At 39.5% G+C, this 13,207-nt stretch overlaps 1 pseudogene; it reads right to left on the bottom strand.

Annotated features, from left to right (window-relative positions):
• Positions 1 to 5,591: 5,591 nt before the first annotated feature.
• Positions 5,592 to 5,748, bottom strand: LOC116282712 (U2 spliceosomal RNA; annotated as a pseudogene).
• Between the last annotated feature and the right edge of the window lie 7,459 nt (positions 5,749 to 13,207).

The raw sequence follows: 13,207 nt of genomic DNA, 5'->3' as shown, positions 1-13,207 counted from the left end.
CAAAGCCAACCTGATGGCCACTGCTGAGTGCCCATTATGGCACCATTCCTCGGAGTGATCAGCAAGCTAGCTGGTGGCAGGTTGATTACATTGGACCAATTCCATTATGGAAAGGGCAGCATTTTGTTCTTGCTGGAATTGACACTTCTTTTTTTAAAGACACTTACTCTTGATATGAATTTTCCTTCCCTGCACACAATGCTTCTGCCCAAACTACCATCTATGGACTTACAGAATGCCTTATCCAATGCCATAGCATTCCATTCAGCATTGCTTCTGATCAACGAACTCACTTCACAGCAAAAGAAGTGCAGCAATGGGCCCATTCTCATGGAATTCGCCAGTCTTACCATGTTCCCTACCATCTGGAAGCAGCTGGTTTGACAGACCAGTGGAATGACCTTTTGGAGACTCAGTCTGTCAGGTGGCAATATCTGATTATTTTTGCTAATGTATAAATATAATTGATTTTTCATGTTGATCTTGTGTCCTATAACCTTGCTAAACTCTTACGTCTAGTGTTTTTTTGGTGGACTCCATAGGATTTTCTATATAAGTAGTCATGCTATCTATGCATGTAGGACAGTTTTACTTCTTCCTTTCTAAAATGTATGCTTTTCTTGCTTTTCCTTTCTTTATGCACTGACTAGAATCTTATACACAATGCTGAAAGTCAGTGGTGAGAGTAGACATCTCTATAATTCTCAGCGTACTTCCAAATGTTTCAAATGATTCACATCAAAAATTTTTTAATTCATGTCAAACTTAAAAGATACAATAGTACAAATAACTTTTTTTCCCCGAACCATTTGAGATGATGTTTCATCAGTTCTGAATACTTTAGTGTGAGTCCTACCAAGTAGAGCATTCTCCTACATAACCACAGTTGAGCCATCAGAATCAGGCTGTATTGATCAGTATCAGTATCACTGATATTGGATACATCACTACTATATAACCCACAGACCTGTTCAAGTTTTGCCAATTGTACCCAAAATATCCTTCAGCGCAAAAGGATCCAGGCCAGAGTCACGTGTTGTATTTAGTTGTCATGTCACTTTATTCTCCTTCAATATGCAACTTGTCTTGGTCATGGTCTTCCCTTGATTTTCCTGAACTTGACACTTTTAAAGATTATAGGCCAGTTATTTTGTAGAATATTCCTCAATTGGGTATGTCCCAATGATTTCCCCATGATTTGATTCAGATTACACACTGTTGTCAGGAACTACAACAGAAGTGATGTTGTTCTAATAGCATCCTATCAGTCTATATATTGTTTTGATTTGTCCCATTAACGGTAATTTTTAGCAACTTTGATCCCATGGTTATGGTGATGTCTGCCAGGTTTCTCCACTATAAAATTATCCTTTTTCCTTTTGTAATTAATGAATATTTTGTGGGAAAGTACTTTGAGACTATGGAAATATCCTACTCCTCATCAAATTTTCATCCATTTGGTTTAGTATTCATTGATGTTTTGTGGCTTAATTATTACTGATGGCTTCTAAATGGCATTTTCTAATTCCATCATTTCTTCTACATTAATTAGTTGTCATTTTACCGAGAAACACTTTTTCTTCTTCCCATTTTATTAACTTATTACTATCAGAATGACTCAGATTCCTGTTTTATTCAGTAGATTCTAATCTTTCACCGCTATTATTTAGTTTGATGTTTAAATTGTCACGAATTTAGCCAGTGGGAGATCCTTCAAGCTCGCTTTTATATCCTTTTGAAATGATGTCCCCATCATTTTTTGGAAGCATAACTGACTTACAGTATTACATTAGTTTAAGGTGTACAATGTAGTGATTTGATAATTTTATACATTACAAAATGATCACCATAATAAGTTTAGTTACCATCTGTCACCATACAGAGGTATTATTGACTATGTTCCCCATGTTGTATATTATGCCTATGACTTATTTTATAAGTAACATATCCCCATCATTATTTGAGCATTCCACACTTTGTCCTGGCACAACCATATATTTCAGGTTCATCTTGTACTTTCCCTCTCAGCCCCCAAATGAGCCCTTTTTCCAAGGAGCAATGGTTCTTTTCAGTGGAGAACTGGTATTTAGAAACCATAGATCAATGCTACAGAGTGTCACTATTTCCAGGTCCTTTCAGTGAACAGAATTAGGGGGAAATGTGCGTGTGTATATTTATACATTTCACCCTGATACCTCTAATTCTAACCTAATGTTACAGGGTTCATTCCGATTTTATCCTTTTCCTAAGCTGAGGCCCTCTTCTGGCAGAAGAAACTGGCTCCCTTTATCCTCAATATGTTATTTATTTCACGAATCCCATTTATATATAGCTAATCTTCTGTTGTTGTTGCCGCCTATCCCTCTCCCGACCATGAATGCCTGCTTGAGCTCCAACACCCCATGCCAGGCTCCCACAGTGGTTCCCCCACATGGAATAGGAACCCTCTTCACCCTCCTCAGTCTCTAATGCACCACAATGGGCCACTGCTTCTGCTCATCTAACCGGACTCCTATATTCCCCACTTAATAGCTTTTAGGCTGAATTATTCAGGAAGGAAGGAGGGGGAAAGAAAGGAAGGTAAGAAGACAGGCAGGCTCATAATTACTTTTTAATTAAGGAGAAAAAAGGCCTCCAATCATTTTGATTCCTGACTGTCATTCACAGGAGTATTTCTGGCTACTCTTACCTGTGGCCAAAAGGAAATCAGGTTTCATTATCAAACTGGGTGTGGCTATCTGTGTCCATGATATTTTTAAGTTTACGTACCTACACCAAAAAGAACCTTGTTTGAAGTTATTAGATATACAAATTTAGGGGACAAAATAGAATAGCTGGATCCAAGAGAGCTACCAGAGATTCAGTATTACTCTTTCATCTTTGACTAAGCTCCGCAGTACAGACTTCTAGCTGGAAGAATATGCCCCAGGCACTTACAGATAAGCCACGCCCTGCAGCTTTTGTCACAGTGAGTCAGGTTGAAGATTTAAGAGTTATCTCACAGGGAATGCCAGATCTGGACCTAAGATGGATGATAAATATTTTGCACCAATTCAGGAAGGCAGCAGTGTGAAAGAGCATGGGCTCTGAAGCCAGACATTCGGAGTTCCAGTCCCTCCTATCATATTTACTAGACGTGAAACCTTGCAAAAACTGCTCAGCCTCTTTGGGCCTGAACATCTTCATTTCTAAAATGGAGCTTCTACTTCATAGGATTATTTAAGCAGATTAAGCAATACCCTTAAAACAGTCTGGCACTAGAGGTCGATTTGCCTTGAAACTAAAGACACTTAAGTTTCAGGGGATCTACCTTGCACAGCCTACCCCCAAAGCCCTGTACTTAATTTTATACTTGTAATTTTAAAAAATTTTTCTTAAAGAGAATCCCCAAATTGTATAAACTTCAGGCCCTAGCGAACCTGAGTCTGTCTCTGTCTGGATGTAGTAAGTACTAGATAAAAGTTAGTTTTTATCACTTATATCAAATATTAAGAGTGGTCCTTTACGGTGTTTTTAATTTTGTGTAGGTATTTTTGGTTTTGGTTTTCTTTTTGCTTTTAAGTTGCCCTACCTTGTAGAAAATAAACTACAAGTCATATTGTAGGATATTTCTTTCATTCATTCATCCATTAAAAAAAAAATTTGAGTAGTTACTATGTCATAGGTGCTCTTGCGGCCAAGACTGACATGTACATAATTACAATGATATAGTAAGTGCTATAATAAATGGATGCACAGACACAAAGAGGAAGAAACAACTAACTCTAGAGTAAGTCAACAAGTTCGGGCTTTTGACTGAAATATTTTAAAGGATAAATACGAGATTTGGAGGGTAGAGGATTATTCAGTTTGAAGAAAAAACACATTCAAAGGCCTTAATTCCTTCACTGAATAAATGTTTATCAAGGATCTGCACTATGGCAGGTACTATTCTGGATGCTAAGGATACAGTGATGAACAAGTCAGGCCAACGGCTGGGCTTTCATGGAGCTTACACTCCACTAGATAGGGTAATGTGATTGAGTGTTACGTGAGTGTATAAGTTTGTGTCCATCCCAAACCAAATGGAAGAGAGGCCTTTCTGAGAGGAAACATTTGAGGTGACGCTTGAATGACAAGAAGGAGTCAGACATGAGAAGACTGGGGGCAGAGGCTTCACTCAAATGCAAGAACTGTTAGTAGCAAAGGACCTAGAATAGCTAAAACCATTTTGAAAAAGAAAACAAAGTTGGAGGACTTACACAACCCAACTTCAAGACTTACATTGAGTTACAGTAATCAAGACAGTGTGGTTTTGGTGTAAAAATATATATATCAATGGAAGAGAAAAAAGAATCTAGAAATAAACCTAACTGCATGTGGTCAACTGAATTTCAACAAAGGTGCCAAGTTAACTCAATGGAGAAAAGACAGTCTTTTCAAGAAGTGGTGCTGAAACAATTAGACATCTGTATGCAAAAACAGAAACACAACTCAGACCTTGTACCATGTGAAAAAGTCAACTTGAAATGAACAGTAGACCTAAATACATAATCCAAAACTATAAAACTTCTATAAGAAAATATAACTGAAAGTATTCATAATTTGGGGTTAAGCAGAGATTTCTTAGCTAGGACATAAAAAACACAAACCATAAAAAAACTGACAAATTTGGATTTCATCAAAATTAAAAATTTCTGTCTTCAAAAGATCCTGTTTAAAAAAATGAAAGAAAAAAAAAACCCACCAGCCATGGACTGGGAGAAAATATATGAAAAATATGTATTTAATAAAGGACTGGCATCCAGAATACAAAAAACGCTCTCACAACTCACTGAGAGAAAACAAACAACCTCATTTTAAAAATGGACAAAAGGTTTGAACATTTTACCAAATAAATAAAAAGATGCTGAATATGACAGCCCTTATGGAAATGCAAATTAAACCACAATGCTGTACCACCACACACGCAGTAGAATGGCTAAAATTAAAAACAAAGATAATACAAAGTGCTGGGGAGAATGAAGAGGAACTAAAACGCTAATATATTGCTGGTAGGAATGCAAAATGATATACCCCATTTTGGAAAACAATTTGACAGTTTCTTATAAAGTTACATATACTTACCACATAACTCAGAAATCCCACTTCTGGGTATTTACTCAAGAGAAATAAAAACATCTGCCCACACATGTTCATGTACACATGAATGCTTGTGGCAGTTTTATTGTAAAAGCTCAAAAAAGGAAAATATCTAAATGTCTATCAGCTGGTGAATAGATATACAAAGTATAGTCCATCTATATAATGAAATACTACTCAGCAATAAAAAAGAAAAATACATGCAACAACATGGATGACTCTCAAAAGCATTATGCAAAGTGAAAGAAGACAGACATAAAACTCTACATACTGTTTAATACCATTTAATGATATTCTGGAAAAGACAAAGCTATAGGGACAAGAATTAAATCAGTGGTTGCTAGGGGCTGTAGTAGTGGTGGTGGAGGGGACCGACTACAGAAGGCACAAGAGAACTAGTTGGGGTGATAGAAATGCCCTATATCTCAATTACGATGATTACATTATCACACACAATGCCAAAACTCAACACACTGTACATTTAATAATGGTGAATTTACTATTAAATGGTTAATTATTCTTCAATAAGCCAGAATTGAAAAATAACCACCACTGGAAATGACTGTGGTTTTAAAATGTGTCCACAAATTCTACACTTGATCTTAGCCAAAAGGCTGAGAACGGGATCTACACTTCAAAAGGTAGAGCCTAATTCCACTCCCCTTTAGTGTGGGCTGGACTGACTGAGTCACACACTTCTAATAAACAGAATATGGCAGAAGGCGTGGTGTGTGACTTCTGAGAATAGGCTATAAAAGCCTATTCTCTCTTCAATCACTCATTTTGGAGGAAGTCAGGTACCATATTGTAAGCACCCTCACTAGCTTTATAGGGAAGCCCATATGATAAGAACCTGAGACTTCTTGCCAACAACCACTTGGGTGAGACATCTTGGAATCAAATCCTTGAGCCCTAGTCCTTGAGTCAACAGGTGCTACAGCCCTGGCCAATATCTTGTCTTCAACCCCCTGAGAAATACTGAGCCAAAGCCAACTAGCTAAGCCAGTCCTGAATTCTTGACCCACAGAAACTGTGAGATAATAAATATTTGTTGTTTTAAGCCACTAAGTCTGGGGTAATTTGTTGCACAATTATAGATACTAATATACTGAGATGAGGAGTAATATGGGGTGAAGTTGGAGAGGTAGATAGGGATCAGATCTTGTAAAGATTTAGAGGCATTGTGAGGACTTCAGATTTTATTCTAAAGCCATTAACAAGCCACTGGTGGTTTTATTCAGAAGAACAATCACAATTTCACTTTAAGTAATCATTTCACTATGAGGTGGTCAAGAATGGAGGCAGGGAGACTGGTTAGGAGGCTATTTCAGTAGTACAGGTGAGAGACAATGGTGGCTTAGACTAGGGTGGTGACAGTGGAGATGGATGTATAGAGTGAAGTAGAGGAATCAAGGATGAGCTTACAGATTTTTGGTTGAATAGTTGAAATGAGGATAACTGTAAAAGGAACATATTGGGAGAAGTGACAGATAAAATCAAGGCCTGAAAGAGTGTATAAGTATAATGTGTTTGAGAAACTGCAAATAGATTAATACGGTTGGAGTTTATGGTGATTGGATGAGAACAGAGTGGTGAGAAAGTTTGAAAAGGCCCTGTTCACCACTATAAAAATGTCTGAACTTTATCCAGTTAGCCACTGGAAGGCACTGAAAGATTTTTAAGTAGGAGAATGATGGATCAAATTCACATTTTAGGAAGATAACTAGCAGCAGCAATATACAGTTTGGATTGAAGATGAGAGATATTGAAAACCAGAAGACATTCTGAGTAACTTTCTGATGTTTAGGAGGCAGCATAGTACAGTAGAAAAACATAAATGGCTTTGAAGTCAGATGGACCCAACTCCAAATCTCGGCATAGCAAGTTACCAGTTATTATGGGTTGAATTGTGTCCCACCGTCCAAATTCTTATGTTGAAGTCCTAACCCTCCAGTACCTCAGATGTGACCTTATTTGGAAACAGAGTCATTGCAGATGTAATTAGTTAAGATAAGGTCATACTGGATTATGGTAAACCCCTTAATCCAGTACGACTGGTATCCTTATATAAAGGGGAAACTGGGTCACAGACATGGATTCAGGGACAATGCCATCTGAATATGAAGGCATAAACCTATAAATCAAGGAATGTGAAAGATTACCAGCAAACCAGTAGAAGCTAGGATAGAGGCATGGAACAGATTCTGCCTCACAGCCCTCAGAAGGAATCAACTCTGCTGACACCTTGATCTTGGACTTTTAGCCTTCAGAACTGTGAGATAATAAAATTCTATTAAGCCACTCAATTTGTGATACTTTGTTATGGCAGCCCTAGCAAACTAATATACCATCTGTGTGACCTTGGACAAATTATTTTATCTTGCTAATCTCTAGTATCCTAATCTGTAAAATGAGGGTAATTGTATCTATCTAATAGGGTGTCTTGGGGATTAAATGAAATGGCATTTGCAAAACACCTGGCATTACATAAATATTATGTTACATTTGTGAAACACTAATGCTACCCAAGGAAAATGGGACATTTTGGGGGAATTTTGGAAAGATTGACTACAACTATCAAAGTCATGCACAATACAACTTAAAAGGAACAAGATGGATAAAATGATCTTGAATCCCTTTTCCTGTTGGATTTCTTAGAGAGGAGTCCCAGGATTGTCTTGTTCTCTGTGAAAATGTGGCTTCTTTGGGGATAGAACACTAGTACAAGAACCAAAAGCACTCTCAAAGGCAGGAAGGTTGAGGCTCACTAACATCCTGTGGTGTGGTAAAGTTGGGAGGGGAAGGAGGTGGACAAAGCTAGAGAAGAATGGGCCAGATGCCTTAGGCCTCCAGGTTTCCCAGCTCACTTCCTTAGGTAAAAGATTTAGGCTGGGGGTTGTCCTCTCCTTTGCTCTATAAGGGAAACCCAACAGAGGCCTCACCGGTCTCTGGAACGCCTAGTCCTTTCAAGCAGGGAGTCCTTTGCCAAAGCAAACAATCCCGGCTCTACGATTGTGCTCTGGCTGGGGTAGGGGAGAACAAAGATCCCTTTCTTTGCTTCCCCAACTCTATGGCTCCAGCCAAACACACTGTTTACACAATCTTCCCTGGTGAAGAATTTGTTCCTTTTCTCTAGGTTACAGCTGGAAAAGATTGACTCCCTTGCCTTTTCCTTTCCCCAGACCCCTGGACAAGAAAAGTGTCCAATATCTGAAGCCTGCCACCCTCAGAAAAAAATGTCAGCACACTTAGGAGTTAACTCCAGGCCCTTTTGTGATGTGACAGAGAACCTCAAACTTTTAGTGGTAGAAAGCCTGTCTGGCTAGGAGAGGAAGTCTGGCTGGAGCAATCAAGAGCCTAGCTTGTCTTCATTCCAATTCTGTTTATCTCCCCCTTTCGCATTCCCCAAGGATTCCTAGGCTTTCCCAGGTCCCTTTCTAGGGGTGAATCAAATAATCAAAATTCGGGGCAGACTTGGGATCCTTCTTTAAAAGGATGATTAGGTGGGTAGGATTAAAATAATGTTTTCTAGTGAGAAAAGTTTTCTTTAGTCCCTAGTTTACTAACTCCAACAGCACGAATGTTTCTCTCAAGCCCCAAAACAAAACAAGGAGAAAAGGAAGCCCCAGAGTGGTGGAGTCTAATTTTAGCACTGGCAGAGAATCCTAGTGTTAAGTTACTCCTGGTAAACTGGCAACTAAGAAACAGCAGAGATAGAGACAATTTACAAGATCTAGGTCTCCAACAAGAGGTTTTAAAATCTAATTTCACTCATTTCTATGACATCTGCAGGAGGTACATCTCAAGGAAATGTGCCCATTTCACACAAGGGAAGGAACTTGAAGCACAAGAATTAACCAAAAGTGACTTGAACCCAGGATTCTTGGACTTTCAATCTGGTCAACTCCACAGGGCTAAGTTGCTTTCTGAAAATTTTATGTGTCTTTGCACTGTACAAATTTTCCCTGAGCTAAATCCCAACTGACTGTTCTCCTGTTGCTAAGGGAGTTATGGGCTAGGTGTTTGTTACCCTTTGCAGCTATGTTTTGGAAACTTAAAGTCCTTGCTCCAGCTGTTGAGAGATAGGGATGGAAAGGCCTTGGGGTACAAAGGGAATGCAAGTCTGCTAGGCTCAGATACCACACTTACACATACATACAAGCACATCCCGCAACCACCCTCCCCAGCAAGATCTGCAGAGCTGGTTTCTGTAAAAGCAGCTACACAGTTCCTGGAAGACTGTAATCCACAATAGTTAAAAATATCCATCTTGGGGGCAGAGCTAAGCCAACTAAGCTGAGCCTCCCCAGAAACCCAGGAAATGAGCAGTGGGTAAAATGAACCCAGGGGTAGGCAAATGCTACCTATCTGCAAGATAACAACAGGGATGGTTGTAAGAAAAACAGATTAATCACCTTCACTGAGAAATCTAAAAAACACTGTCCAGATTTGTCTTTCCCTCGCCTTCAGCGTGATCCTGGCCCCCATTACCTTGTGGCATAATACAAAGAGCTTTGGTCATTGGTTTCTACTCTGTTCTATCACTTCCCAACTAACCTCGAGAACTAAGTCATGATTCTTGAATCTTAGTTTTCTCATCTGTTAAAACGAGGAAAAAATGCCTACTTCACACAAAGGAAATAGCTATAGTAAATAGCACAGCATACAATTTTTGTTTAAACATCTTTCCTTGTTTAGCCTTCCTGAGCTAGGTTAAAGTCAATGAAGTGAGGAGGCAGAGGGCCGGATAAGTCAACTTTTAAAGTTTCTTTTGGAAGACTGTACTTGTGTTAGCTTTCTGTTGCTATATAACAAATTACCACAGACTTAGTGATTTAAAACAAATTCCATTTATTATCTTACTGTTCTGTAGATCATAAATCCAGGCAGGTTTAATTACATTCTGTTTGGGGGCTCACAAATCCAAAGGCAAGGACTGGACTGGGCTCTTACCTAGAGGCTCTAAGGAAGAATCCCCTTCCAAGCTTATTCAGGCTGTTGGCAGAATTCAGTTCTTTGCAGTTGTCGGACTGAGGTCCCATTTCCTTTCAGGCTGTTGGTTAGGGGGTCAATTCCAGCTCTTAGAGGCCACTTACCAATCCTTGCATATGGTCCCCTCCATCTGTTAAGCCAGCAGTAGCGCATCGAATCCTTCAGATCTCTCTGATTTCTTTCTGCCACCAGTCTGAGAAAGCTCTTTAGTTTTAAGGGCTCATGATTAGATCAGGTCCATGCAGGTATCTCCCTATCTTAGTCAACTGTGCCATGTAATATAACATAACCACAGGTGTGATGACTCATCAAATTCACAGGTTCTGGGGATTAGAGCAGGACATTTTTTAGGGGATCACTTAAAAAAATTCTGCCTGCCACAGTACTTATTCAAAGGATGAAAGGAAATGATCTCTTTTTGTGTAGGGGATGAAGAACAAAGTGGGAATAAACTATCTCTAGCCATTTACACTAATAAGAGAATCCAAGCATCTGAGATGAGAGTCCTGACTTCATCCCTGGTATTCTATCCATCACATCTTTCGCCATCTCGTGAGTGGCTACTTTGGTCACAATGTACCAACACTCACAGTGTCTTGAGGTAAATGCTCAATAATAAAGACATTTTAAGGAATGCCTGGGGACCAAAAAATCTTCCCATGTTTTAGTTTTTCCTCATCAAACAGTGTCAACACCAAGCTGTCCAACAATGTGTCCTAAGAATATGTGTTGGAAAACACATATTTTTAGATATGGCTCAATTAAGACAAATTTCATTGCTTAAAACTGGAGGACCAGGACAATATTCTCTGTACTCCTCTTCGTTTTTCTATTTCAGAATTCAGCATGAATATTCCTTCACTTTATGTCTCTTCAGTGGAAGTAAGACACAAAGCAGCCTCTAGGTTCCCAGCCATCGACTTCAGCTAAATCAACAGTGTTGTTCCTGAGCAGGTTTTTCATCCTGATGACCTACAAAGCCCTCAAACTAATAAAGCCATCCTGAAAAGGAGGCTAGAAACGGGTTCCTTATTACTGCTGTTTAGCATTTAGATGATTTTCAAAGGACATCACTTTCTTCTAATTAGGATGGCACTCCTCCCCTGATACTGAAGAAACACAACTGATTCTTGAAGATACTGAAGAGTAAGAAGAGGGAACCAAGGCTGCATCCCCCCTTCAGTATCCCTGGGTTTTATCTCTAGATGCTTTATGGCCAGACTTGCCAACCATAAAAGAGGGAGAAACTGTATAAAATGCCTGTAATAGGCTCTGAGCTTCATGGAGAATGAGAAAGCAAATTATAATCAATTTACATTAAACTTTGACGGCACCGTCCTCAAGGCACCTCTGTGTGTATGCATGGAATTCCTAGGATAAGAATTACTACCCCTATTTAGTAGATTGGGAGAAACTGAGGTCCTAGAGTTATTGATTAGTGATCTGCCCACCATCACAATGGCCAGGGGTAGAAGGGAGATTAAACTAACATCCCTTGATTTCAAATCACATGAGCTTTCTAAAATTACAAGGGAAACAGAAAGCTTTCATTTCATAATGTTACCAAAGTTTGAAAGACCTTCAGAAAGTTTGCTCTTAGACCCTCTCTACTAACACATAGCACTCCTCTACCCCAGCTTGTTGACAACTTGGGTTGCCAATAATTATCTCTTGGGGCCTGAAACTAAGAGGATCCAGGTTGCCTTGACTCCTCCTATAGAAATGTGCCTCCAACCTTCTTGCAGAACCATCTCATCATTCACCTCAAGAGAACAAGAACATGTGGGACACCAGCTGTGCTCTCTCCAAGCACCTGAGTTGTTAAGGAGTCAGCTAGATTCAATCCCAGAGAAAGGGCCAAGGAGAAAAATAAAACGCAGATGATTCAGATCTGATGTCTCAGTAAGGGGATTGGCAACAGAAGACTCCTACCAACGGTTCAAACCCAAGTGAACAGAACGAAGAGAGGGCTATTCCTCACCCCCAAATCTGTAGATACCTTCCACCTACTCACTGCTGGAGGCATTGTTCTTGTGAGGTCCACTGAGAGCCCTGAGGTCCAGAATATAGTTATTTGGGAATAGTATAGCCATCTGGCATCCCTTTTAACCGTTGATCACAATAGGAAAAGGGCAAGGGTGAATGACTTGGGGTGGCCTGCTTTCTGAGCCTCAATTACTCTAGGGTCACGTCTCTGCCCTAGGCTTTAATTTTATAGTCAGATTCAACCAAAAGAAAAGCTGTTGTGGTCATCTACATTATCATGAAAGGACTCTACTTTATATCTGAGTTCAAGCATGCATAAGATACAGCTTGCTTGAAGTTTAGCCTTTAGAAAATTCTTTACCTTTATACTAACTCCCTGTCCAAATCTCTCTTGAGGCATTTTTAAGGGAAAAGGTTTATCTTTGCTTATTCTGCCCTTTCTTTCTTGCTTGGGAAAATAAGTCACCATCAACACTGGGAGAGTCCCACAAGACCAACAGGGTGATAGTCTTATACCCTGGGCTACAGCTCTGCTGGCGGATGTTCCTGGGAGAATCCTTTGATCTCTCAAAGTCTGTTTCCTCACTTGTAAAGGGAAGTGGTCGGTTTAAATGATTAAATTAAAATTTTGACTAAGATACCGCTGAGATGTGTCATGCTAGGTACTTCTAGGTATACAAAGATGAATATGACAGTCCCTGCCTCAAGAATCTAACCTGGAAGATAAGGCACACATATGTGCACACATGTGTACATAAACCCACAACTTACCAACCACCACAAGCATTATAAAGGATGCTCTACAGCCCTTTATATGGGTTAATGCTCATTTGACTAAAAGCGAATGGAAACCAGATGAAAGCTTCATGGAAGAGGAAGCATTTAAGCCAAGTCTTTCTGGATAACAGGGAGAATTTAAAAGAGGAAAGTGACTAAAATTCAGGTTAAGAAAGAAGAGATGGCCAAAGCACAAGGCCTGCGGATATGTAAGGACGGGAGAGCAGGGAAAGTATTTGAAAAATGGCAAAATAGTCCACTTTGGGTAGAGTGTATGGGAATAATGAAAAATAAGCTGAGAAAGTTGAAGCCAGACTAATTTTGAACTGGT

Source organism: Vicugna pacos, chromosome 12 (genome assembly GCF_048564905.1).
Source record: "Vicugna pacos chromosome 12, VicPac4, whole genome shotgun sequence".
In the NCBI taxonomy this organism is placed as follows: domain Eukaryota; kingdom Metazoa; phylum Chordata; class Mammalia; order Artiodactyla; family Camelidae; genus Vicugna; species Vicugna pacos.
The sequence above is the reverse complement of the archived record's forward strand: the minus strand, read 5'-3'. Positions and strand labels throughout refer to the sequence as shown.